Raw genomic sequence first — 12,788 nt, forward strand, 5'->3', positions numbered from 1 at the left:
CAAAATGATGCATTTCAACAAGACAAGTCAGTAGCACTAAAAAGCATGCACAAATTACTCTTAAACACATTACACACATCACCAATCAAGTGTAGCTGGCAAAGACTCCTCAAATCTCCAGTACAACAGTAAATTCATGGAAGTGTAGGTTCATGTGCCAGCTACAAGAATCACTTGGGAGTCGAACACCATCTTACATGACAGACCAGGAAGGGGACATAGACCACAACAGCACACATTAAGAAAGACCTTCTTTCCTCCTTTGGTGCTGGTCATCCAGAAAGCCTTCTCACTCCACTTATTCAGGGCCATAAATATGGTAAACATCCATTTGTACGGGATCATTACACTGCATACCATTACAACGCAAGGGTTACAACGCATGCGCTGTAATAACGCGTAGCCTTTACTAAGCATGTTATTACTTCGCATGCTTTGTAATGCATGTGTGGATGACGGCAGTCACTGTAAGGATTGGAGAGCTGTGAGTTACGAGGAGGCAGCGATGACGACACACACACGGAATTGCAGTGACGAGGAGGCCAGCAAGACTGTGTGGTGGAAGGAGACATGGTGACAACAGCATCAGTGCAGGGGCACAAGAGGCTCCGGGCACCCCTGTAATCATATCAGCACCCCCGTAATTCAGAGGCTTTTTAGAGGAACTTGTGCTGTCCTTTCATGGACAACGCTTGCAGACGAGGACAAGGGACGTGCACCGAGGAGAGGGAGGTAAGAGGGACTGTATTTTGGAAGGCTTTGTGTTTGAGGAGTAGTGTTTTTAGTTTAAGGGTAGTGTTGTGGGTCGTGCAGGGTAGTGTTTGTGTGTAGGGACTGGAGTGGGGTATGGGGGGTCGTGCAGGGGTTAGTGTTTTAGGGTAGTGTTTGTGTAGCGTAGTGTTTTAGGGTAGTGTCAGGGGATCGTGCAGGATAGTGTTTCAGTGTAGGGAGCGGACTGGGGGTAGGGGCAGGGTCGTGCTTGTGGTAGTGTTTTAGGGTAGTGTTGTAGTGTTTAGTAGTGTTTTGGGTTTCGAGTAGTGTGGGGGGGGTTGTGCAGTGTATTGTTTCAGTGTAGGGAGCAGGGGTATGGTTGTGCTGGGGGTAGAGTTTTAGGGTTTAGGGTAGTGTTGTAGTGTTGGTGTGGTGTAGGGTAGTGTTTTAGGGTAGTGTCAGGGAATCGTGCAGGATAGTGTTTCAGTAGAGGGTACGGACTGGGGGTAGGGGTAGGGTCGTGCTGGGGGTAGTGTTGTAGTGTTTGTCTAGTGTAGGGTAGTGGTTTAGGGCGAGCATCAGAGGGTTGCATAGTGTTTTCTTCTAGGGGCAGGACTGGGGAACAGGGTAGGGTCGTGCTGGGGTAGTGTTTCAGGGATTAGAGTAGTGCTTCCCCCTTGCGCTTGGGGGATCTTTAGGAATCCTTATTCTGAATGAACCTGCATAATTTTTTTTACTCACTTTTTAATTTGTTGCATATTGTTCTATTGTGTCTTTTAAACTTCTGGGGGGCATAACAAATTGATTCTCCACTTACTTGCTGCACACTGATCTGCTCTACCCGGTCTACCGCAGCTACAGAGTGCTGATTGAGTGGAGGGAGCACGAGTAGACTGTTACGGCCTCATTAGAACAGTTAATTTTAAAAAGAGCCGGATGGTTACAGCAGAAAATTGTGATAACGCATATATATTGGGGGTAAAAATATCCTTCAAATCATCCTGCATCGTACTCATGGTAGTTTATCGGCCTCCCAGGACCACCCCTAGCTTTAATGAGCTTTTTCTGGAACTTATTACTGATCTATGTTCCAGAGACAAAAGTATTTTAGTTGTGGGGGATTTCAACTACCATTGGGACAAGGCACAGAGAGTCATCAGCGGGTCTATTTGAGACCGCTTTGCTCTCAATGGACCTTCATCAATTGGTCAATAGTCCCACGCATGTAAAGGGCCACACTCTTGACCTTATCTGGACCTCACAGCCTTGGGCTTAGATGCTGGGTCCCGAGCGACAGCCAATCATTACAGCCACCCCACCCTTGTGGAGAAAGGTAGGAATCTGGAAAAATATTGAGGCAGATCACTTAATAGCTACCCTGCACTCCATTCCGCCCCAAGGATCAAAATAGCCAACCTGGAAAAGGCACGCGAAGCCTTACTGACCCATTTACGGAAAGCTATAGATATAGTGGCACCAGAACAGAAAGGAAAAGTCAGAGATAAAGGCAAGGGGGCCCTATGGTTTGATGAACCATTGAGGGGAAAAAAAAAATCTCCGCCAAGCTGAGAGGCGCTGGCGAAAAAGCTATGAAGCAGCGGAGCTAAATGCCTACAAAGCCCTTCATTCCATTTACATAGCAGCCGTCTTAGCAAGGAAAGCGTAATATTAGGAGGAAAGGATTGTCCTGGCAGAGAACAAACAGGAGAATTTCGCTATTTTGAAAGAACAGAGTCAAAAAGCCGAGAAGAAATCCAGTCGCACCTTTAGACTGATGTCTACCATGATTTCTTCCTTCAGAAAGTCAAGGACATCATCTCGGAAATTGCGAAAACCCCCACGACCCCAGCTCCCTCCATCAGACCTACCCCACTCCCTGCCTCAGAAGACAGCTTTCTAATTTCCCTAAAATGGACTCAGTCACCTTAGCATTATTACCAACCACACCAAATCCGGCTCTCGAGTAGACCCTTGCCCTCCGAGGATCTTTCAAATGGCCCTGCCAGGGCTGGAGGAGCAGATCCTGGAACTGCTAAATAATTCTCTGGATAGGGGCGATCTACCGACAAGTGTCAAAGAAGCACCAGGGTAACCCACTGTTGAAAAAACCTGGTGCAGATACCCAGACTCTGAAGAACTTTAGACCCATCCCTCAGCTCCCCTTTCTAGCCAAGATGTTGGAACAGCACGCATTAAAGATACTTTCAAATTACTTGGAGGACCACCAGCTACTCCAAGCTAGACAGGCGGGCTTCAGAGCTCATCATAGCACAGAGCTAGTGATGCTGTCCGTTCCAGATAAGCTCAGAGTTATGGCTGACGATAAACAGCCGAGTGCCCTGATTTTATTAGATCTGTCAGCGGCATTCAATGCAGTCAGCCATAACATACTGCTGAACCGTCTCATTAATCTGGGTATCAGCGGGCAAGCATGCCAATGGCTAAAGTCATTTTTGTCTGACCATATTCAGAGAGTTCAGCTGGGTGAGAAGATATCGGATTTGGGCTCCCTGGCTTGTGGGGTACCCCAGGGATCTGCATTATCTCCACTCCTTTTTAATATCCATCTGCAACCCCTTGTGGAGACTCCGACTCACATGGACTGTCAGGTCTTTAAATACGCAGACGATACTGGCTCAACAACTCCCACCAGGCCAAGGAGTCGGCCAAAAAGCTGCTCAGATTCACTGTGAACTGGATGACGGCCAATTCATTGAAAATAAATCCGGATATGACCGAATGGCTCGTCAGTCCAACAAGTAATAGCCCCTGGTGTGATCTCTTCTAGTATCCGGAACTAGGTGCAGTCCTGGTACCAGTCCCGGTTGTAAAAAGCCTGGGGCTGAAAATTGACTCTGAACTATCTATGTCTTGCCAGGTTCCACGGTGGTGGGAACCTGTACTGGCTTACTCCGGCAGCTGCGGAAACTTGCTCCTCTACTGTCAACATCTTCACTACAGTAAATTGTCTCCACCACTGTCATCTCCAGGCAGGATTACGGGAATGCCCTTTACATTGGCCTCCCCCAGAAGCTTATCAGGAGATTGCAGGTGGTGCAGAACGATGCAGCCAGGCTAATTTTTAGACTTCCTAGAAAGACACACACTACCCCTGTTACATAAATTACATTGGCTCCCCATAAAACAGAGAGCGCAGTTCAAGGGTCTATGTATTGCCCACAAGGCTATCTACGGTCAGGCACCCAAATATATAAAAGATCGCTTGGGGAAATATGTTCCTGGTAGGACTCTGCGATCATCTGAGGCCTGCAGGTTAGCTCCCCCCAGGTACATCTCTAAATCCAAAGGGGGTAGAGCGTTCTCAGTTTGCCTCCCGCAAATCTGGAATGATTTACCTGAGCACCTACGCAGGGAACCGGCTTTGCTCACCTTCAGGAAGCTTTTTAAAACTTTCCTATTTTGAAAGGCGTTAACACCCGTGTATTTTCTGCCACCGCCGCGGTCATTCTATTTCTGCCCCAGTGACCTGCTCACTCTTCTTTAGAAGCGCTCAGAGACCTGAAAGTGATTTGCGCTATATAAAAGTCATATAACATTTGTGTTTTGTAGGGCAGCGTATTTGCATTTAATATTTAGCGTAGTGTTGGGGTATTTATTTATTTATTGTTTGGAACATATTTTATTAAGTTTCTAAGTGTTGGGGTGTTTAAAAAGGAAAAAAGCCATGTAAAACATGCGGTCTATTACATTTCAAAGCCAGAGTATTCATTTTTTTAAAATTATTTTAAATTACTCCTCCACCCAAAACCCCTATTTTTCTGGCACCCCGTCCAAGGGGGTAGGTTACTTTTAATGAATATAAAAAATGGTCCATGTACGCGAAGTAGTGGTATGCAATGTAAACATCTAAGAAGTAAAAGTAACTTCTTATCTTATTAATGCATTTGCGAAGTAATGATATGCGCAGTAAAAAGATGCGTAGTAAATGCATTTGCAATGTAAAAACATCGCACTAAAAGCATGCGTACGACGGGCATGCCAAGTATCGTCATATATTCCTAAAATACACTAGTCCATAAACTGGTACTGGAACTTCCAGGAACGCTGGCAAACCTCACTGGTGCCAAATTTAAACAGCAGATTAGAGCTGGCTCCCAGCGTAAACTGGTTAAACCTATGACATTTGGTATCCCACAAGATTCATCACAGGCTATGCATCTGCTTAACATCCACACAAGCGATACCAAAGGGGATGATGGACGGAGCGTTTGAGCCAACCAAACACTCACCCCCAGCCAACTGATCTGGGTTTAATCCATCATCATTCTTTGGCTCACTCCACCACCCCAGTTCAGACATGGCCATATGCAAATCAGTATGACCCTGTGCCTCATGGGAACAGTCCAGCCCGAAAGTGTGTCCAGTTACAAATATGTACCATAATGCAATTAAGGAGAGGAATATAACTTATTTCTTAAGAAAGTATGTGATTTAATCAATTCCAATGTAGTTCGCCTGTACAAGAATCAATTACAACTTCCTATCTGCATCTTTACATTGGTTGCTGCGGACAGTCGAACCAACTGAGAAATGTTCCTGCATATCCCATATTTTAAGATATTTGCATGTAGTCTGCAGTTGTGCTTCTTCTGGAAGCCGTGTCATTTCTGTACTTTCAGTCTGGTCAGTACTCTATCGTTCACACTAGACCTCCCCGCCAGAGATACCCAATCCAGTGTGGATGGGTCAAGGGAGGTGCAGAGTGCTCACAAGCAGCAGGCACAGAGCCAGGGAGCAAGAGATCTTGCTTTGGGGCGAACTGCAGGCGGAACCAGGATCAGAATTCGCACCAGGGACTGCCAGCGCAGATCCTTCTCAGGCCACACCAGGAAATGTCTGCGCTTCCAGTCCCAGCTCCTTGCAGTCCCCATTTTGTAAGCCGTTTCTCCTTTACGCAAAGTTACCACAAACACCACTCTTCAGCAGTCAGTCAGCCCCTTCTGTCAAAGAAGTCCCAAGGCAGTTCATCCAGGCGGGTTGAGGAAATTCCAGGACCATGTTTCCCAACCTGCTCGTCCACAAGTACCAAGGGACTAGAAAGTGATACATTCTTGTGGGACCCAGTCTTCCTGGACTTGAACCTAGAAGGTGAGTTGGCAGTCAGGAACCACTTCAACTTTGGAGCAAAAAACAGAAACAAAAAAAGTGCATCGGTATCCAGTTCCTGGGTACTGGCTGATGAGACATCACTGCATCAGTTAGGACCACATTTCTCCATCGCTCAGATCCTCCAGGTTGAAGTTAGGATTCAACTGAAGGTGGCATGCTTAACACAGAGCCATACAAAATCCAGGGCCAAAATACATGGCATATGGGAACCAGCTATCAGGAGGCGGAAGAGACTCTAGAAATGGTAAATCTCGCTTACCAGAACCCGCCAGATAAAGAATAAAAAGGAAACAAACACACAGCCGCACTTTCGCCGGATCTGCACAAAAATATGGCACTCCCCACCAACCTCAATGAGAGCAACTACCTCATTCGGGCTCTTCAAGAAGGAAGTGAAAGCATTACTACTAGAAAAAAGTGTCATAAGAGAACTTTTTTTAAACAGTCATTCACACTAATAAATATTGAGCACTATTGTTTCCTGCCTCGCTCTTGGAGCTCTAGATACATGAACTCTTTTGAAACGCTCATGCCTTCTATCTGATATCGTATACAACGGTTTTATACCTTGCTCTTCGAACTCTAAACACAAGGGTATCTTGAGAGATCTAGGTCTTTACTATACCAGAAGTGCTGCAATCAGGTTTGTATTTTCATACGTGCCACGAGGTGAGGCACGCCCCAGTCTGCACGCAAACAGGATTAATGACAGCAAAACAAGAGAAAAGGGTAAAACAAGGTGTCATCTGCTCTCCTTATGTGCACGACAATGAAACAATGACCTCTTCAGCAGTTTTGCACCCGCACCAAAAATGATGAAAAGGACAACCTGCGAACTTACATGCAACATCTTCACGAGAAAAACCGTCTTATTTTATGGAGAAATACAAGGGACCCATGGACGGTTCTGTTCGGTATTTGTCGTTCTAACATTGGTTTTTAAAGCAGACATTACATAGATACAAGGACACTTGCACGTTGTTTCTAGCATGAAAACGTAGTTGTTTTTTGCAAGCTTGTGGTTCATAATACAATGTTTACACACAACAAAATGTAGGGATTGCAACTTCCATGTAAAAAAATGTAAACATAAATACCATACTGATGAGAAGATAGCAGAGAGTACGTGCGGGAGGGAATGAGATTAAAAACAGCGAGCCAAGACGGAGGGCATTGCTGTGGGGAGGTGGGAGGAGAAATGCGACACGGCAGGCAGGGGAGGGGGCGGAGCGGGGGGGGGTGGGAGGAGGGAGAGCGGATTAAGGAGAGCGGGAGGAGGCAGCGAGTAGTTTTTAAAAGAACAGCGAGCCAAGACGGAGGGCATTGCTGTGGGGAGGGGGGGGGGGGGGGGAGAAATGCGACACGGCAGGCAGGGGAGGGGGCGGAGCGGGGGTGTGGGAGGAGTGCGGCTGAAGGAACAGACGGCGATTTGGTGCTGTGCACACGCATTTTAGGTCAATGCGCTTGCGCATTGACCTAAAACCGCACGGGCACAGCACCAAATCGCCAGTTGGGTAAAGTCTGTTTAAAGCCCTATAGTCTTGCTCTGCTCAATGCGCATTGAGAGGCGAGACCTAAAAATAAACAAATTCACTTTGGGGGAACATGGAAATTATGTTCATGCTCTCCAGAGCCATGAAAGGGTCCCCCCTTCTATTCCAACACACCTCAACAATAAGCAAATAAAGAGTTGAAACCGAAATCTGGGGGCTTAGAGGAGACTTCTCTAAGAAAACAAAGTGGCCATATCTATGGTCAAACACAGTAACAGACATTTACGTAAATGTGCCTGCAGTTTCCAGCAATCATACACCCAAGACTGCTGGTAACTAAAAAAAGATCTATTGTTGGGTTCTGAAAAATGCAGCACAGAAGATGGAATAAGCCATGAACCTGGTTACAAGTGTGTTGGAAATAAAGACAATGGGTGGGGGTTGGGAGGAGATGCTTACAGACCACGTTAGTCTCCACCATCCTGCACATGTACAGAAAAAAAAGTAACTGGAAAAAATGCTTGTAGCGAAATAGGAGCCATAAGCACTTTGCCTTGCCAAATGAAGAAAATATGCCAAGGTATTGAAAATCAGGCTACAGGGTCTTACAGAGACTCCTAAGTCAACTTTTTGTATAATCCACAAGAAATGGCTTGACAGTCAACTTAAAGAAAATAAAAATGATGGAAGTTAGCAGCAAAATAAAGAAGTATAAATGGCATTTAGGAAACAAAAACACAGGTGGAGCAGATAACCACGTATAAATATCTGGGGGTTCTTTCTGATCATATATAACAAAAGGGGAGTGGAGAGAGAACGTGTATACATGGAAACACAAAGTGGATTTGATCTCCCGGACTATAGTTTACAAACAAATCGAATCCACCAGGGTGGGACAGGTAAATATAGAGACACAAGGTCAAGGTTTAAGTTTGTTCCCCACAATGGTGGGGGAGCACACGGTTCTTAAAATACCCCTCACACACCAAAAGGGCCCTTGCTGTCATGCTTCATCATAGGGGTCCTCGCATTCCTCTAGGGAATGCGGCGTGCTACTAACCAACGGCTACGCGGGAGCACTGATGTAATCACTATGTGTGGAGTGTGAGGCCTATGAATGGTGAAGTGAGTGGTAGGGTCAGATGTGAATGGGTAGGTGAATATTAAAAAACTACCTGGCATGTGAGGGCTAAAAAGATTTTTAATATACCTCAGTGCTGGTATAGCTTAAAAATAAAAAAAAAAGGGGGTGAGGTGGAGGTTTTTGTATTCAAACCTCCTGTGTGCGTCGAAGGTAAAGCTTCTTCAGGACGGGGTGCACAGATCCCTACCTTTCTCACATCAAACAGTATAGTACCGTTAATACACAGACAAAATTATGTGGTTACGGAGCCGCAGACGGGACGGTTGTTGAAGGTAGTACTGCTTCAGTAGGTGCTATTAAGCACTGGGTCCCCCTCAGTTACGTAGGCTCATTGTATTGTATTGTATTGTATTGTAATTTGTAAAGCGCGATTGCTGCCCAAGGGCGTCCAAGCGCTAGAGTGCAGAGAACAGAGCTAGGGGGGTAACAGAGAATAAGATTTAGGTGGGCCTAGCAAATAGATAGGTCTTCAGTTGTTTACGGAATGAGAGTAGGTTGGGATTGGACCCGATTTGTAGCGGGAGTGTGTTCCACATCTTCGCGGCATTTAAGGAAAACGACCTTCCTCCGGTCCTGGCTCTCCTTACTCTCGGGACTACGGCCAGGAAGGCCTCCGTAGACCGAAGGGTTCTGTTGGGATGGTATTGAGTAAACAATTTGTTAATGAGCGCTGGACCTGACTTCCAGAAAGCTCGGTGCGCGATGCATAGTGCCTTAAAAGCCACTCTCTGTTTCACTGGAAGCCAGTGTAGGCTGCTTAGTGCGGATTTAGCAGACTGCGTCCTTGGGATCTGTAGCAGGATGCGGGCTGCACAGTTCTGGACCACCTGTAGTTTTCGCATGGACATCTCGGGAGCCCCTACATACAGGGCGTTGTTTGAGTCCAACCGGGACTGAATGAGGCCCTGAACTGCCACTTGTCTGGCTTCCATAGGGAGGAGGGGGGAGGACTTTCCTTAACATTCTCAGAAGGCCAAAGCAGATGGCGGATAATTTAGTAGCCTGGGTGGAGAAAGAAAGGTTTTTATCCAGCCATACTCCTAGGCTTTTAACGCTCTCCTTGGGGGTGGGAGAGGTGCCCAGACATCCAGGCCACATGGAGGGAATTAGTGTGGGTATTGCGGGGCCTAGGAGCATAAGCTCGGTCTTGCCTCCATTCAGTTTTAAGGAGGAGCCTGTCATCCACATTTTTATGTCCTCTAGGCAGTTCATCAGACTTCCTGGGGTATGATCGGCGCCTTCCTGGGTCAGTGAAACCACTAGCTGGGTATCGTCAGCATATGATACGATTTTTATTCCTGACGGTTCGACGAGCCCAGCCAATGGTTTCATATATGCATTGAAGAGCACCGGGCTCAATGAGGAGCCCTGTGGAACTCCACAGTTCAGGGGTTTACTGGCTGATATTATGTCCCCGTCGAAGATCTGAAAGGATCTGTTGTACAGGAATGATTCCAGCCATTTTAGAGCATTGCCTCCGACCCCAATGTTGTGCAGACGGTTCAACAGGGTGGCATGGCTGACAGTGTTGAAGGCCGCGCTTAGATCAAGGAGGATCACTGCCACTGATCCTCCCTGATCTAATATCCTTCGTGACTGACAACTGCCAGCAATGCGGTTTCGGTACCATGTTTAGGCCTGAAACCTGTCTGGGATGGATCAAGAAGTGCATGGCTTTCCAGGAATTGTGTCAACTGCGTATTTATGTGCTTCTCCAACACCTTACTTACCCAAGGAAGTAATGAGATTGGGCGGTAGTTGGAGTGATCTTCTGGGTTTAGGGTGGTTTTTTTTAGCAAAGCCCGTACCATCGCTCTCTTCCATCCAATGGGTACTGAGCAGGAGGATATAGATGAATTGAGAAGCTCTAGCACCACTGGAAGGATGGTTTGGCTTGCCTGCAGCAATATTTCTGGTGGGGCAGGGTCGAGGGGAGAGCCAGATTTGACTTGGCATGCTAGTTGTTGCAGTGTTTCCAGGTTTAATGGAGAGAAGTGGTCCAGCGTAGGCTGTCCTGGGGGGGGGGGGGGGGGACGTTGCTCGAAGAGATCAGATTGGGTGTTATTGAATTGTTGGCTGTTGCCGGGAATGCGGAGTAAATCTGGGTGACTTTATTATGGAAAAAGTCTGCAAGTTCATTGCATTGATCTAATGTTTTAGGAACTGGGGGGGGGGGGGGGGCAGTATTAACGGTGATGCATTTTTTAACCAGGTGGAAGATTTCCTTGGGTTTTGATTTTGCTGCCATTATTTGGTCTGCAAAGTAGGAGGCCTGGGCCGCCCTAACCCCATTTCTGTAGTTCTTAATAGCTTCTCTGTATTGGGTTTTATTTTCCGGGAGATAGTGCATTCGCCAGGCTCTCTCTTTTTTCCTGCAGAGGCATTTTAGGTCTCTCAGGGAATCTGAGAACCAGGGGGCAGATTTCTGTGACCTCTTAGGAATAGATTTCCGTAACGGGAGGATCGTGTCCAGTGATTCCCTGATCCAGCCCTCATAGTTGATGTTTGCTTGGTTGGGGTTTATGCAGGGAGGTGGGCGGGAACCTTCAAGGTTGGTTGTCCATGGCTCTATGGGGAGTTTTTTCCAGTTTCTCTTAGTTATGGGCTGAGGGGTCGGTGAGGGAGGCTTGGCGGTCGACCAGGTGAGTGGAACAAGAAAGTGGTCTGACCAGGGGAGGCAGATGGGTTGCCCGACCATCAGTTTAGTGCAGTTGCTAAAGATGGGATCCAATAAGTTCCATTTTTCATGGGTGGGGGATCTGACCAACTGGATCAGTTGTAAGGCTGCAAGGTCCTCTGTCAGTTGCCAATGATGCCATTGGCCATGTTGTAGCAAGTACAAGTACTTACTGCAGGAATTTTCTCAATTTAAGTTATTTCTTTCGCCAAAGTGCCACGACCTTCCACCAGCGCGGCCCACCCACCAGAGGTGAAGGTGTGCAGTAGAGAACAGCTTTACGCTGGCTCAGCGGGAATACAAAATTATCAGATGTATTTGGTTCTTTGAATCAGAGAAGTCGACTGTTTCCTGGGTAACATCCCTCCGTTTCTCCATTGATCTTGTGTGCCGGTGGCGCCCTGGACTCGTAAACACTTTTCGCGAACATGGAGCAATATTTTTAAACAAAATAGGACAACTGCATGCTAAAGAAAAAAACATAATTTCCTAATGAGTTCACCATCGAAAAGAAGGGCTAAAGGTCCAAAAGCTTACTAAACTCCACAGCCGATCTCAGCCTAGAGAACAGACTCGGGCTTCCAGATTTGCCTCCACGTTTCTCATCGATTGTTATCAGAATCACCACAGTGCAGGTTCTGTTTACCATATTTACCGGTGGAAACAAACAAGGATTTTTTGGCGGCTTTCTAAAAATAATTGACAGTTACGTTATAGTAGGTGTAGGGGGGTAGAAAGAATCTCTGCTTGCCATCGGCCAAAATAGAGCTTATAACTACTTGTCTGACAAAATTCCATATGTTCCGGGCGTCGGGCAAAACATTCCCCACCCCTGTTGTCCTAATGTTAATATAGTGAAGGTTTCTTTCAACATTTTAAATTATGAAAATAGCACACACAAAAAAGACACCAAACACAGATATCCGGGATTACAAAGGTAGGGAGAGTGGTACTAGTTTGTTCTTAAAATCCAAGGAAAAAAAAACACGTGTAAGGCAGTGATTGGAGTTGCTGGAGCGAGGGATGGTGAATTCCGTTACACAGACAGGTGAAGAGAAATGGAGTTAGTGTGGCATTATACCTAAAAAACAAAGAATATGAAGGTACCTCCCAATCCCGAGCGTTTGTACTGCCAATTAGGATTACTAAGGGTCAACCCTACTTAGCCAGGCCATTTCGGACAATGAGTTCCTTTCTAAGTGGGTCTGATGTGATCGGAAAGTTATTGGGGTTTGGGGGAAATTTGTCCAGTGAAAAAACCAAAAGATCGAGAACTGTTAAAGGCATGTAATGCACCTTCAACACAGACAACTTACAACCACACGGGTGGCAACTATATGGTATCTAGGCCAGTTGCATTGTTACACAAAAGATAGACAAACACAATGTGTGAGAGAAGAAGAAAACAAATATTTCCTGGAAGACGTGAAAGTAGGAAGTCAAACTAACATGCAATGCTACTTTAGAAAGAAAGTAAAAACATGCAAAGGTTTTCTGTGGACCAGATCAAAAAAGCAGTAATCAAAAGAGTGCTACTACACACCCAAAGCCCGGCAACACACTCAATCCACTGCCTCCATTATTCTATGAATCCAAGGCCTGCAGGTCCATAGGCCTGTCCACTGGCTGAACA

At 46.3% G+C, this 12,788-nt stretch overlaps 1 protein-coding gene across 2 annotated transcripts in view; it reads right to left on the reverse strand.

The window, feature by feature from the left end:
- The window catches only part of MTMR14 (myotubularin related protein 14), a 181,743-nt gene that overhangs the window by 108,862 nt on the left and 60,093 nt on the right, over positions 1-12,788 (reverse strand). The window lies entirely within an intron of this gene.

This window comes from Lissotriton vulgaris, chromosome 9 (assembly GCF_964263255.1).
Source record: "Lissotriton vulgaris chromosome 9, aLisVul1.2, whole genome shotgun sequence".
NCBI lineage: Eukaryota > Metazoa > Chordata > Amphibia > Caudata > Salamandridae > Lissotriton > Lissotriton vulgaris.